This window comes from Pelodiscus sinensis, chromosome 7 (genome assembly GCF_052426305.1).
Source record: "Pelodiscus sinensis isolate ZL-2025 chromosome 7, ASM5242630v1, whole genome shotgun sequence".
NCBI lineage: Eukaryota > Metazoa > Chordata > Testudines > Trionychidae > Pelodiscus > Pelodiscus sinensis.
This window is the reverse complement of record NC_143058.1, coordinates 7,181,378-7,196,347: the sequence shown is the minus strand read 5'-3', so window position 1 is coordinate 7,196,347 and position 14,970 is coordinate 7,181,378.

The following is a 14,970-nucleotide window of genomic DNA, read 5'->3' as shown; positions in this document are numbered from 1 at the left end:
AGGAATAACGCCTTTTGTCAACAGAGCTCTGTCGACAGAAGGTGTTATTGCATCCGCACTGTCCTTTGCATCGACACTCTCATGTTGACAAAGCAGCTTGCTTTGTCGACAGAACTGGGATGTAGTCTAAACGCTCTTTGTCAACAGAAGCTTTGTCGACAGTATCTGTCGACAAAGCCTCTGTCAACAAAAGCCTGTAGCCTAGATGTACCCTGGATGTGGACTAGGGCTATGTCTACACTACGAGGCAATGCAAATGAGGAGCAGATTAGCATTTTCTCATGCTTCATTTGCATAATCTCTTCCAATCCATTTTTGCGCAAGGGGTTTTTGCGCAAGATCCTTATGCCTCGTCCCAGAATTATGTGTTTCAAAGTTAACCCATGGGGATAAATGCAGCATTTCACACCTCTCAGAGCAATCGTTTCAGGCAATCTGCAGACATCACTGCATTGACTATGTTCAGGTCAAGTCTTCAAGATTTCCTTTTTCAAGCATGAGCACTGGAAATATTTTGAAATAAAGGTTGAGATTCTGGAGCTGTCACATCACTCTGGAAGCAGGTGCCTAAATCAAAAATTCCAGCCACACACTTTTTCCCTCACAAACTATTTCCAATAAGGAATTAAAACATATGTTGAAATCTCAAACATGGCCATGGAATTGAAATGTCACCCTACGGTCAGCCCTAGGACAACATTTGATAGGACTTACTTTGCTTTGTTCAGAAGACCAACAGAACTTCTTTAGGCTCTGATCTTGGTTGCTCATGGGAATGGGTGCTCTTTGAAGACAACGGGGCTAATAATACATTGCTGTAGTCAGATGAATAAGGCTATTCAGGATCAGACCTTTCCTCTGCCCATACATAGGAGATGACTGATTTACCCCCGGAATGATTTATGGGCTGTTGAGATCTAACTGAACTAGAGAGGCATCGCTAGCGATTTACTTGGCAAAGAATTAAAAGCAGCTTGCAAGAATGTATCCTTCCTCTCCTCTTTAAAAAAAAAACAAAACTTCACGTCCCCCTGTAAGCTGAGTCTGAATGAGTTCTCTCCTGACATCTAGGCTATGTCTACACTGCAAGTTTCTTGCACAAGAGCTGTTTTGTGCAAGATTTCTTGCGCAAAAGGTCTTGTGCAAGAGCGCATACACACTGCCATGTGCTTTTGCGCAAGAGCGTCCATGGTAGTGTGGATACTCTCTTGCGCAAGAACATTGGGTACGTCTAGACTACAGGGTTTTGTCGACAGAAGTTTTGTTGACAAATACTGTCAACAAAGCTTCTGTCAACAAAGAGCATCTACACTACATTCAGTTCTGTCGACAAAGCAAGCTGCTTTGTCGACAAGGCAGTGTAGACGCAAGGACAGTTTACATGCAATAACACTTTCTGTCGACAGAACTCTGACGTTATGTCGACAGAACTCAGCGGTAGTGTAGATGCAGGTTTAGTTTTGTCGACAAAAGTCCACTTTTGTCGACAAAACCCTGTAAAGGACACTCTCTCAATGACTTAACCACCTGCATTCTGCTACAAAGACCTTTTACATCTGCACTTGAAAGGGAATCCTCTGAACTGTCATTCATGTTAAAATTCGACACTCTCCAAAGAGGATTGAACAAACACTTGAACTATCTTACACATTATCAAGATAGCTTTCCCAATTATCACCTCTAATACCATTAACTCACAAACATCCCACTCTCCCCACCTCTAATATCGTCAATTCACAGACACTTACCTTCCTTCCTCCCCCCTCCCCCCCCGCATCCCCCTCCTGTTCTGAAATGTGATTTGTCCTTTTCATATGTGTTCATTTTTTTTAATTGTATCCTTTGGTATATATGGTTGTGACTATTTTCTTCCACTATTTGATCTGAGGAAGTGGGTCTGGCCCACGAAAGCTCATCATCTAATAAACCATCTTCTTAGTCTTTAAAGTGCTACATTGTCCTGCATTTTGCTTCAGCTACCCCAGACTAACACGGCTACATTTCTATCACTATTCTGTAGTCTAGACACACCCATTCTCATGGCCATCCACGCTTCCTTCTTGCACAAGAGCTCTTATTCCTCATGAGGAGAGGAATAACTCTTGTGCAAGAAGCCCTCTGTTCCAATGCTTCACTGTAAATTTACTTGTGCACGAACGCACAAATGTTCTTGCGCAAAAAGCCTGCAATGTAGATGTACCCTAGTGATGAGCTGTGAGAGCAGACTTCAGGAGCTGATCTTATTTGCATGAACTTCTGCCCAGGCATTGAGCATGATGGGATTGCTTACCCAAATGATCACTTTTGGCTGCTGTTGGATGCCTAGTCTCCTTGTTATTAGGGTGGGAGTAATAAAGATTTGTTATCATTGTTCTGTTAATCAAGGGAAGCAGAATTGTACTGGACATATCCCAACTGAGGGAGTCACCCTCAGCTAAACAGCACTTGCTGGACAGGGAGACATGGTTTCCAAAACTCAGTGAGTGTAGATACAGTGGTGTGGGCCTATCTGAGGGGTTCAGTCCCCAATGGAGCCTTTCTCTTGCCATTTTGTAAAACCACAGCTAATTTAGACTCGATGGAGGGACTTGTAGCACATCACAGAGCTGAAATCACTGATACTAGATCTAAGTGATAAACCTGTTTTGGGATAGGGTATCTGACAGTGTTTCTAGTAAGCGGAGTGTTTGGGTGGTCAGGTGGGGAGAGTCATATGCCCCCAGTTGAATAGCAGAGCACCCGTAGCCAGCAGCATGTGTGTCTACTCATGGTGCACATCTGCACATGCCTCGGTGCACTTATACAAAATTTATTCCGCACATCAATGGACAAACGTAGAGGGAGCATTGGCCTCCGATGCAAAAGACTGCCCAGTGTGCACCAGTCAGGCTTCCTCACTAACAGCTGAAATTTCAGAGAGCTGTGTTAAGTGGTGGGACTGAAAGACCTCTAGGTAGAAATGTGAGTGGCTAGCAGGGTGGCCAGCATAGCAGACGCGTAGTGAGTGTGTTAGGCACCCAGGGTCAAAGACAAAATTGGCATCCCTCCCTCCTGCTGCCATGTGGTGGGGGCCTGAATCTGGAGCACGGCTGAGCCCAACCCTGGGAGGAGTGGGGGAGCTTGTACTGCATCTTCCTGTGTAACCTCCAGTTTGGGGCTGGGTTCCCATATACCGATCTTGCAGAAAAAGAGGTTTTTGTGCAAAAAGGAAATGTCCACATTGCTTGTTTTTGTGCAAAAACCCGGAGGCTGTGTCTACACTGGGCCACTTATTCTGGAAAATCAGCTGCTTTTCCGGAATAAGCTGCGAGCTGTCTACACTGGCCCTTGAATTTCCGGAAAAGCAACGACACTCTACTGTACAAAATCAGCCGCTATTCCGGAAAAGCTATTCTGCTCCCGCTCGGGCATAAGTCCTTATTCCGGAACACTGTTCCGGAAAAGGGCCAGTGTAGACAGCCCAGTAGACTTTTCCGGAAAAAAGCCCCGATCGCGAAAATGACGATCGGGGCTCTTTTCCGGAAAAGCGCGTCTACATTGGCCACAGATGCTTTTCCGGAAAAAGGGCTTTTCCGGAAAAGCATCTGTGGCCAATGTAGATGCTCTTTTCCGGAAATACTTATAACGAAAACTATTCTGTTTTAAGCATTTCCGGAAATTCATGCCAGTGTAGACGTAGCCCTAGTGCAAAAACAGATCTGCAGAAAATATGCAAATGAGATCGCAACTCATGCAAATGAGTCCCTCATTAGCATATTTTTTGCCGAGAAAACTCGCGGTGTAGACATAGCCCTAGATATTGTACCTGGTGATTGTTGCTGCTGTTAATTCCAATGGTAGAAAGATTACACCTCCATTCTTACCTTATTTTCCACAACTGACTGAGTGAAGTGTGTATCATCTAACAGCCTAATTTTCCATCAGTTGATTGAGCAAAACAGCCCCCCAAAAGCCTCCATCTGAACTCTTCATTATCCTCATTAATATTTCCCTTTCCATCTCTGATGCACGGAAAGGGTTTATTACGGTCCTGCCTGCAGGAATCCTTTGCTTCTTTGAATGGGTCTTTCATAAAGGGATTCCTCTAAAATAAACACTTAAATACAAATTTCAACCTGAAGTGTGCGCGTGTGGGGAGATACTTCTTCTCATTTGTATCCTCAAAGCTACTATCTCGCAACTTGCAGCATGAAACCTAATAAAAAAAAATTATTTAAAGTACATTAATTCAAACTGGCAGAGCCTACCTCGCTGCAAAAGTTGTCGCATAAAGGGAAGCAGTTCCTCTAATTAAATCTAAAAACCTCTACAGCTGTGAAACTATAAATTTTTATCTATAGTAGCGGTAGTTGTAAAGCTGTGTCTAAATTAAAATATTCGCTTTTTCCTTCCACGCCGCATAAAGACTTAGACCAAATTAGAATGCTCATCATAGTCTTTCCAGCTGGATGTTGCCTTTGAGTTTTCAGCATGTTCTTCCCAATAGAAGCTCACAGCATTTGCTCTTTCTAGTAAGGCCTTCTTTGGCTTTTTGGCTGTCCTGTTCTTCCCCTGGTATAGCTTTTCTCCCCTTATGCCAGATGCAGCAAACAATAATATCAGACGTAACGATGTACTGATAACAGCAGATACTGCTCTGGCTCCAGATAGAATGTCGATGGATGCTATGAATGATCTTGGCTCCATCACTGGCACGAAGTCGAGTTGAAGAAGTGAAGGATTGCCAATAGTTACTGAAGACCCTCCCCTGTGTAGGGCCACATTCACAATTAGGCACAGTAGGCACATGCCGGGAGGTAGGGGGGAGGTGAGGGTGTTAGAATCCAGAGGCAGATAGAGAAAACAGGCTTCTTTATTGCAGATCCTCGTTCCGTCTCGGATCCTCAAACCCCTGCTCCAAGTGAGCAATGAATTCACCACAGTGACTCCTTTTGATCTTAGTATGGAAATACACTTCTCAATTACATCACCCTTGAATCCCTAATTTAGTAATGTGATCACCCATCTAATGCATAATCATTACTCTGTGATGAACATAATTATACCCCCTTCATTTACTGTTTACAGCTTTTTAGCTGAAGCGAGCCGTTTTACATTACTTCTGGAATTAGCAATTTACGGGGCCGGAAGAGAAGGCGCAGTGACCCTGAATATGTGTCAGAGTGGTGGGAAGGAGGGGAGGGAGGAAGATAACATACATTATAGACAAGGAGTATTCATTAGAAGTTACCTCCTTGGTCCAGCTAAGTGCGTGTCTATACTAAGCAATCAGGAAAGGAGGAAAACCTGTCTATAAATCAATAGTGACAGTGCTTGCCTGCGCTGTATCCCCATCCACCCTAGTAGCCATTACCCAGACCTCTTATTTACACATCCCCAAAAAGGCGTGAGCATTCTAGCGGTGCCTAAAAGTTAAAGGTGGGGTAAAAGTTTCATGTAGTATGGAAAACATAAAGGTCGTCTCTAAGCAGGGACGGCCCTGAAGATGCAATACTTAGGGGTGCAGGAGACATAAATCCAGCACTGCCCCTGTGCTTGAATCTTAAAGGGTAGATTTTTACACTCCTATCTGGTGGTCTAGGACCTGCACATTGGTATATTTTTATGTACATGAAATTATTTTATACCCTGACAAACAACAGGCCTGATTCTTCTCTCACATTGATGTAACTCCACTGAGTTGTTCCTGGTTTACCCCGCTATCCATTGCAAGAAAAAGGCAGCCCAATGGGAATTATCCAAAGTGAAGAAAGATTCTTTTTGGCTTTGGCTCTGGCTCCGTATGTCATGAAACGGAGGAAAATAGGATGGTGCACTTGAATAAATTCCAGATTTGCTCTTCCCTACTTGACATAGTTTCCTTTCCTGTTTCCATGGTATTATTTGACTTACAGGTGTCAGGCATTCCCGACTCTGTCCTGCTTTCCCAGGGCAAGCGGTACCCCACCCATGTGTCCTTTTGAATCTGGGGGTTGCCTCTGTCGAGCTTGTTGGTTTCTAAAGCCACAGTGAGAGATGTATCTGAGCTGCAACATTTGGATCTGGATTATAAACATTGCAAAGTTCAAGCCTGGTCAGACCAGCTCGAACTCCTGTAAAAATGCATCTGACTGTGGCATTTACATAGTCTCTTAACACCACTCTGCTGCAACTGCATTTCGAGGTCTGTGATGAGAATCTAGCCTCCAATGCTCAGCCCCTTTGTAGCCCAGGACTTGACTGGAAAGCACATCCACTGGTCGGGCAGGGCCTGTGCTTATTAGCTATATGGCATGCCGATTTCAACAGAGAGTAGATGCCAACATAATGAAGACTTGGCCTGCAAAATCCAGTGACGTGGCATGAATCCTCTGCAAGATCTGTACAGCAAGTGGTGCTATGAAGCACATGTTTTAACTTGGAAGGATCAGAGCGGCTATGTGTTTTTTACTGTCACATACTATTATCATTATTGAATTGCAGCAGTGCCTGGAGGCCCCGAATGAGATCAGTCCTAAATGCTGCAAAATCACATAAGAGAGAGCCTCTCCTCTGAAGAGCTCACAGTCTTCCCACAGAAGAGAGAGGGTGGAAGAAAGATCTTATTTTACAAATGGGAAATGAGGTAAGAAGAGACTGAACGAGTTTAGTCAGGTCAAAGAGACTGTCCATGCCAGCATTATGGGAGTGAAGACAGATTTCCTGTGCATCAATTCAGTGCCTTAACCTTAAGACTTTCCCTTCAGGTTAATGTACTGTCATTATTTAACATTTCAGTTGTCACCTCACTGTAGAGTGCTAGCCATTTTAAGGGCCTTGAAGGTCTCTTTGGGTATGTCTAAACCGCAGAGGTTTTTCGGAAAAACATCCATTTTTCCGAAAAAAACTTCACTTACGTCCACACTGCAATCGCATTCTTTCGAAAAAAAAAATCAAAAGAACTGAGTTTTTTCGGACATTGGTAAACCTCTTTCTATGAGGAAGAAGCCTTTTTCGGAAAGAGCTTTTTCAGAAAAAAGCGTGTGTGGATGGAGAAGAGGGAGTTCTTTTGAAAGAAGAGGAAAGAGGAAAAAGCACAGGTGCCCTGATGGCCACTCCATTCATAGTAATCACCCCTTAAATACGAGATAACATTCATTCAGTACGGACGCTATCTTTTGAAAAAGCAGATTGCTTTTTCGATGCACTTTTGCTGTGTAGACGCTTTGTTTCAGAAGAAGCTTTTTTGGAAAATCTCTTCCTGAAAAGCTTCTTGCAAAAGAAGCCTGCAGTTTAGACACAGCCACACTTACTGAAGAGGAAATCAGTGTCTTAGAGCAGTGTATTTTCTTAGTGTGCCTTATTTATTTACACTACCTGCCTGTCCTTTGTGACCACCTCTGCTCAAGGACTGGTACACATAAACTAAGGCCAAACACTAATGTAGAGTTTCCAGGAATCAACTCATAACCAAGAGTTGAATATCTAGAAAGACTCGGGCAGAAAACAAGACAGCTTGCTGTTTGCCACAACTCCATTCAAAGAATCTGAATCACCAATCTCAGAAAGTGCAGTGTTTCTTCACAGAGTCTAGATGGCTTCCTTGCTTAATAAAAGAACTTGTACAGCAATGCACAACAGTGCCATCTAGTGTCTCCATGACTGTAGTAGATTACAGTGACCCTACACAGGACTAGGAGTCAATGGTGCTAGGAGCTGTACAGAAATATAGTAAAAGACAGAGCCTGCCCTGAGTTGTTCAGTTTTCCTCTAGGTCTCTTTCTTCAGTCTGCAAATTCTGTCAGTGGGCCAATAAATGAGCATGTCCCTTGCAAACTAATGATATTCTGACAAGTTTCCAAAGTGTGAGTCCTTCCTTTATTGAAGCTTACAGTGCAAAGGGATGAACATTCATACCACGGTGCCACTGCAGCTCCCAGGCAAATCTTGTCAATTTCATAGCTGGTTTTATCTTTTTAGAAAGACCAGGGAGCAGGCACGTCATGAGATGATAGGTTTAACATCCCAAAAGGCCTCAAAGTACAGTGCTAAAAACAACATTGTGGGATTCCATGCTTATTGTGCCTTCCTGTTTCATATCAACTTTGCTTAATTCATATATAAAAAGATGGATTTTTCCCCCCAAGCTAGGAGTCCTGTGAAAACACAACCTACCTGTGCTCAGAAAGAAACTGTGCAATTATCAATGATGTGTGAGTTCATAACATAGGAACTCAGGGTCACCAAAGGAAATTAATGGGTAAAACAAACAAAAGGAAGTTTTTCTTTATGCAACACACAGCAACCTGTGGAACTCCTTGCCAGAGGAGGTTGTGAAAACCAGGACTTTAACAAGATTCAAGAAAGAACTAGATAAATTCATGGAGGTTAGGTCCATCAATACTTATTAGCCAAAATGGATAGAACAGTGTCCCTAGCCTCTGTTAGGATCTGGAAATGGGTGACAGGAGAGGGATCACTTGATATTTACCTGTTCTGTTCACTCCCTCTGGGGCATCTGGCATTGGCCACTGTCTGAAGACAGGGCATTAGGCTAGATGGACCCTTGGTCTGACCCAGTGTGTCCATTCTTATTTATGTTAAGAAAGGAGCACACATTCACTTTTGGAACCTGTGTGTTAGTGTAACCGCCCACCAGTGGATTTGAACCTGGGAGTTGGAGCTTAGTGTAGGAGCTTCTACAGCTTGAGCTATAAAAATCAGCTGGCTTGCAGCTTAGGCTAGAGAGATCACTTGTTTTAATCTCTTGCTGTAAGTGGTCTAAGTGCCCACTTCATGGGACAGTGACCCACACCCACTAGGTGTGTGAGTTACACTAGTTCCCCTGTGTCAGACCTCAGAATTAATCCTCTAGCATGGCTCTGTAATGTTGAAAGTGATGCTTTTCAGACGAGCTGTGTAAACAAGGTCCTTTATAGTCATTGGATGTTTCAGTACACTTTTGGCCATAGCAGGGCTTAACTTGAAATAAGCTACACAAAATTGAGCTATGTCAATTGCATAGCTTATTTCAAAATAACTTATTTCAAAATTGGGAGCATCTACACGGCACTTATTTCGAAATAGAGCACTCTTCCTCCGACTTCCCTTGCTCCTTGTACAAGGAGGGTTACAGGAGTCAGAGTAAGAAGTCCTCCAGCTCAACCAAATTATTTTGAAATAACTGCCTTCTGCGTAGATGCAGACTAAGTTATTTCAAAATAATGTTGCTGTGTAGACGTATCCTAGGTGTGCTATCTGCCCTCAGCTTTTCTGAACTCCCCAGCATTGTCAGTCAGGGTATGTCTACACTTGCACCCTCTTTCGAGAAAGGAATGCAAATGCAGATATTCAAAATTGCAAATGAACCCAGGATTTAAATATCCCATGCTTCATTTGCATAAACATGTTATGGCACTATTTCGAAATAACAGACGCTGTTAAGACTCGGTTATTTTGAGAGAAAACCCTTTTCTCGAAATAACCCTTATTCCTCATACAATGAGGTTTACTAGTTATTTCGAGAGAAGAGTTTTCTCTGAAAATAACTGTGTCTTAATAGCATCTAGAATAGTAATAGAAATGTAGCCGTGTTAGTCTGGTGTAGCTGAAGCAAAATACAGGACTATGTAGCACTTTAAAGACTAACAAGATGGTGTATTAGATGATGAGCTTTCGTGGGCCAGACCCACTTCCTCAGATCAAATAGTGGAAGAAAATAGTCACAACCATAGATACCAAAGGATACAATTAAAAAAAAAGTGAACACATATGAAAAGGACAAATCAAATTTCAGAACAGAAGGGGGATGCGGGGCGGGGGAGGAGAGGAAGGAAGGCAAATGTCTGTGGGCTAATTATATTAGAGGTGATAATTGGGGAAGCTATATTTCGAAATAGCGCCATAATGTGAATATGCAAATGAAGCGTGGGATATTTAAATCCCGGCTTCATTTGCAATTTCGAATGTCTGCATTTGCATTCCTCTCTTGAAAGAGGGTGCAAATGTAGACAGCCCCTCAGTGATAGGATTTTACTTTCTATTATAAACATTCGGTGTTTCCTTCCCTTCCCTGCCCCCTCTCAAAATTTCAACATGGCCTTAATTCTAGATTCAGACATATTGATAATACAACGCAATAACAGTTACATGCATCAGGCATTTTGCACTAAATATAGTTGTAATGCAAGTGTTTCGAGCATAAATATGCTAGATTAGAGTGAATATGTGTAGATAGCTCTCGAGTGAATCCTAAAAAAACCCTCCTTGTTTATCTTAGATACATGCTGGGGTGCTAATTCTGTAGTAATTATCACCCTATGTTTATTTTGTCACAAGCGGTAGTTTTCTAGGAATGGCATGCTAGAGATTGTAAGCACTATTTTGTTCTCTTTGTGTATATACCTTGCAATATTTGAAATGACATCTTTAATACAGAGAACAAAGTCTTGTTGCGGCGCTATAATATCTCATTAGATGCACGCAAACACATGTACCAAGAGAAGCAATTTTAAAATGTATTTGCAAATTGAATAAAAAATAGACACAGGAAGAAACGAGTTTGATCTTCTTAGCGATCATCTGTGTTCGGCAACATGTAAAACAACTATTTTCTCTGAATTCTTTCCACTTGGGAGTGAGATAAAAGAAAGAAAATATATATCAAAACCCAGCACAAACTGCTAATGATACCTCATTAACTTTTGCCTCTATCTCATTAGATAATGGGCTATTTTTGGAAACGACACAGTCAAGAAAATTACATTGCTGGTTTAAGCCAGGTGTACTGTACTTTACACAGACCCGGATAAATGGCTCAGTGATGAGCATGCTATGAGCACCTGAATAGAAATGAACGAATCTGGACAAAAATTAGGCTGAGACCACTGACTCTCATGTTGACCAATCTCGCCTTATTTTTCACTTGTGCTCTCTGGTGGGTTGGTCTGTATCCATTTGTTTTCTCTTGTCTAGGGTTGTAAGCTCCTTGGAGCAGTGACCATCTCTTTGTTCTCTGTTTATGCAGCCCCTAACACAGTGCGATCATGGCCCATGACCGGAAATCTTAGAACTATAACAATACAAATAATAAATGTTGGTAATAAGAAGAGTTTAGTATGCCTTTAACTTGGTTACTAGAACTGTTTTGTGGGTTTTTTTATTGCTTTTTTGGTCAAAATAAAAAATGTTCATGGGATATTACTTATTTTACCAGATTTGTTTGGGTTTTCACCAGAAGTATTAGAACCAAAGAGATTTTGTGGTTTGGAAACTGAGTATATACATATAGAGATGGAAAGAAACTATTTGATTCAAATAGTTTTGAATTATTCTGTGTCTCTCACTCTCTCCAATAAGTTTTTCAATGAAAACAGTAACTTTTTTCATTTTCATCATTTTTTTTTAACATGAGAATGAAAAACTTCCCCAACCAGCTCTAGATGTCAGTCGTGTAGGATGTCACTCTCAATTGGTTGTCTCTCTGAAAAGACACAGGACCTGCTATTACAGCGATTTTAAGGAATTATCTTTTAGCTAGAGTGGTCGAGTCCTATGTCTTCAGAGACAAAGGGTTTTCTTCTTGATTGCCCAGGACCGCATGTGATATAGGCAGCAATTGTTCTTTCACCTCAACTTGTTCAAGAATTCACGATCAAAATAACTGATGCTACGATTGTTTTAGGTGCAGTACAACACAGAGACTTTGCAGGATTACAGGCCTAATGTTGTAGAAAAATAAAAGGGATTAACGAGAAGGGGGGCTATTTGTTTGTTTCGCGGTGGAGTTTTGTTTGCCAGGAGATGTTTGATGCGAAGTTTGTACAAAGTGAAAAAGAACATTATTACATGCCCGTTTTGCACCCAGCTTTTCTTAACGTGAGCTCCTTGGGTGGAGAATGTAATATTAGTTCAAGGAATCAGGATTTTATCATTATTGACTGAGTGAATGGTTTGATCCTCCCCCCCCCAATTGAAGTCCACTGAAAGGCTCTTAGATGGCAATGGGCCTTGGATCAGGTTTGCTAACATTGACATGCTGTTTCCTTGGTAGAAATCTATTTCGCAGCCCTGAAAACTGGGAGCAGTGAAATAAAGGGTCTGTCCACAGAGGGAATTAAAAAGACTATGACAGTGCATTTCCGAACTGGGCTCTCACTGCAGAGCTAAAAATAGCAGTGTAGACATTCAAGGTACATTTACATTGCCATCAAAGACCTGTGATGTAATGGGGTCAGTTAATTTCGGATGGCCTGGCTCAGGCTGTGAGGCTAAAATTTCTGTGGGGTTGTGACTAAACCTAGACTCGGAGACCTTGTGTAACGCACACGCCTAGGCTATGTCTACACTGGCGGTTTCATGCTCAAGAACATCTTGCGCAAGGGTTCTTGTGCAAGAAGTCTTGCGCAAGAAAACGTCCACACTGCCATGGGCGTGCTGTGCTTTTGCGCTAGAGCTCCCATGGCAGTGTGGATGCTCTCTTGCACAAGAAAGCTCTGATGGCCATTTTAGCCATAGGGCGTTCTTGCACAAGAAATCCCTGCCAAGATCCACACTGCCTTCTTGCGCAAGAATTCCTGCGCAAGAGGGCTTATGCCTGATAAAAAAGAGCATAGCTGTTGTGCAAGGATCCATCTCTTACCACGCCATACTGTAAATTTCCTTGCACAAGAGCGGGTGGACAATGTGTTTGCTCTGCATACTCTTGCGCAAGAACGGCCATACTTGCACAAGAAGCCACGAGTGTAGACATAGCCCTAGTGTAGTTACTGAGCAATGCAAGTGGTACCTAGACCACAGCAACAGTTAAGATCAAAAGACCTCTACAGCACAGGCTGGGAGCCCGCTAGCTTTTAGCTCAGCGTGTAGAGGCTCCTATACTCCGCTTCAGATGTCCCAGGTTCAAATCTGCCCAGTGGTGGTTACACTTGCATGAGGGCTGGGCGGCATCTCAGATTCTGGACTCCGTTTTGAGTCCATACGTCTACCCCACTATTTTCAGCCCGCACAATCCGGGTAATACAGGCTTTGAGATGTGAGGCCCTCAGACTTGAACATATTTTTTCTGTGTAGATATTCCCAAGCTATGTGTGTGGGTTACACTTACACCATCCGACTGCTTCTACTCAACTAGGGAGCTTAATTGTAGCATATTTTGGGGCTTAAAACAGAAAGGGCACTGACTGATGGGATGTAAGACCAAATTAGTGTTTCTACACTTAACTGTTTAATATTTGTAGTATGTACATGTTACCGAAAGTAATTGATGGGTAAACAGCTGATGGGAAAACTGGTCCTGCAGCTGAAAGTCACTAAGGCCAGATGTTAATTGACTTTAAATTAAAAAGGGAGAAGAAATTACAGAATCTGATACATTCAAAATCAGTGCAAGTTTAGCGCCTGAAGAAAGAGCAAATAATCTTTAAACACAACAAACTACCTCTACAATATTATTTGTGAATATATTTATTAATGTTACAATTACAGAAGTCTTTACGAGAGCCCTGTATATCTGTGCATATTCACTTTATATCCACGGGCAACCGCATCTGTGGATGTGGATGAGGACAGCCATAGCTCATTTGTGTGGGTACAGATGTGGGGATACAAAAGGCACCACTTATGAGCAACTATAGTTTGAATCTTTTTTTCTTCCTTTTTGCTTGTATCAGAATTGAATCAGAGGTCATACACAAAGGTAACTTAAAATTGGAATCTTCAGACACCCTGATGCTTTGCTCCAAAAAAGGCTGCAAGATACTGGCCGGGCAGAAGAAGCCAAATGTAGTTATTTGGTATGACACAAAACTGTTGGTACATATCAAAATTAAATGATGCTCAGACAATGAGGCAACATAATTAATGTTTATTTGACTGCTTACACCACTAAGATATCTAGTGGGAGCTGAAAAATTTCCTTCAGACGGTTACTTGAAAAAAAGAGGAGGGGAAAAGTATTTCTTTGTTTGTTTAGCATCTATAGACAGCCTGTTTTTTGGAGGTGGGAGGTTGTTTTGGGGTTTTTTTTTTTTGGCCTTCCACTTTTCCCCCTGTTTTGCCAGAGGTTTCTCCGGGAGGCTCCACTTTTGCAATGGAAAGTCTCTCAGCATGAAATCACCCATGTGCAGAGGCTTTCATACCATTTCAGTTCCACTTAAACATTGAAAATAGATCTTAATTCTGACATCAGCAGTGCATTCTACAAAGGAAGGAATTTCAACTTGATGAAATTAATGAAGGGTACGTCTACACTGCTGGGGTTTTCCGGGATATGGTACATCTACACTATGGGGGTTTCCTGGAAAAACTCCGCCGCATCCAAGGAACACATTTGCTCTTCTGCTTTTTTTTTGCGGAAGAGCAAATGCACTCGTTCGGGGAGCCCTGTATTCCTCGTTCTACGAGGGATAAGGGCTCTGCCTAAAGAGGAGGCTTTCCACCATTTGGCCCTGACTAGACTGGGCCAAATGGAGGAAAAGCCTCTTTCGGAAAAGCGTATTGCGGAGACCAATTTGTGTAGCTTTTTCCGAAATAAACCCCCAATGACGTAGACCTAGCTTTAGAGGGGAGAGCTTTACTTCCAACTAGTTGTTTAAAGCATTTGAGTTGGTTAGATTTAAAAAAATCAGAATTTGATAGAATCTGAAGAAGAAGAATGATCCTTTTCCCCAATATTATATAATACTTTCTGGCTAGATCTCCAAATATGCATTGTTTTCTAGCAAAAGTGGGAATAATCATGCTTCCTTCCCTCATGAAGGATAAATTCACTAAATGGGTGAGAACTGTGATAGGATTTACACTTTCACTTAGGTTGTGGAATCTCCACCTCTGGAGATATTTAAGAGTAGGTTAGATAAATGTTTATCAGGGATGGTCTAGACAGTACTGGGTCCTGCCATGAGGGCAGGGGACTGGACTCAGTGACCTCTCGAGGTCCCTTCCAGTCCTAGTACTCTATGATTCTATGAACTATTCAAAGACTTTTTCAAAAGCCGCATATTGAACTGAAAT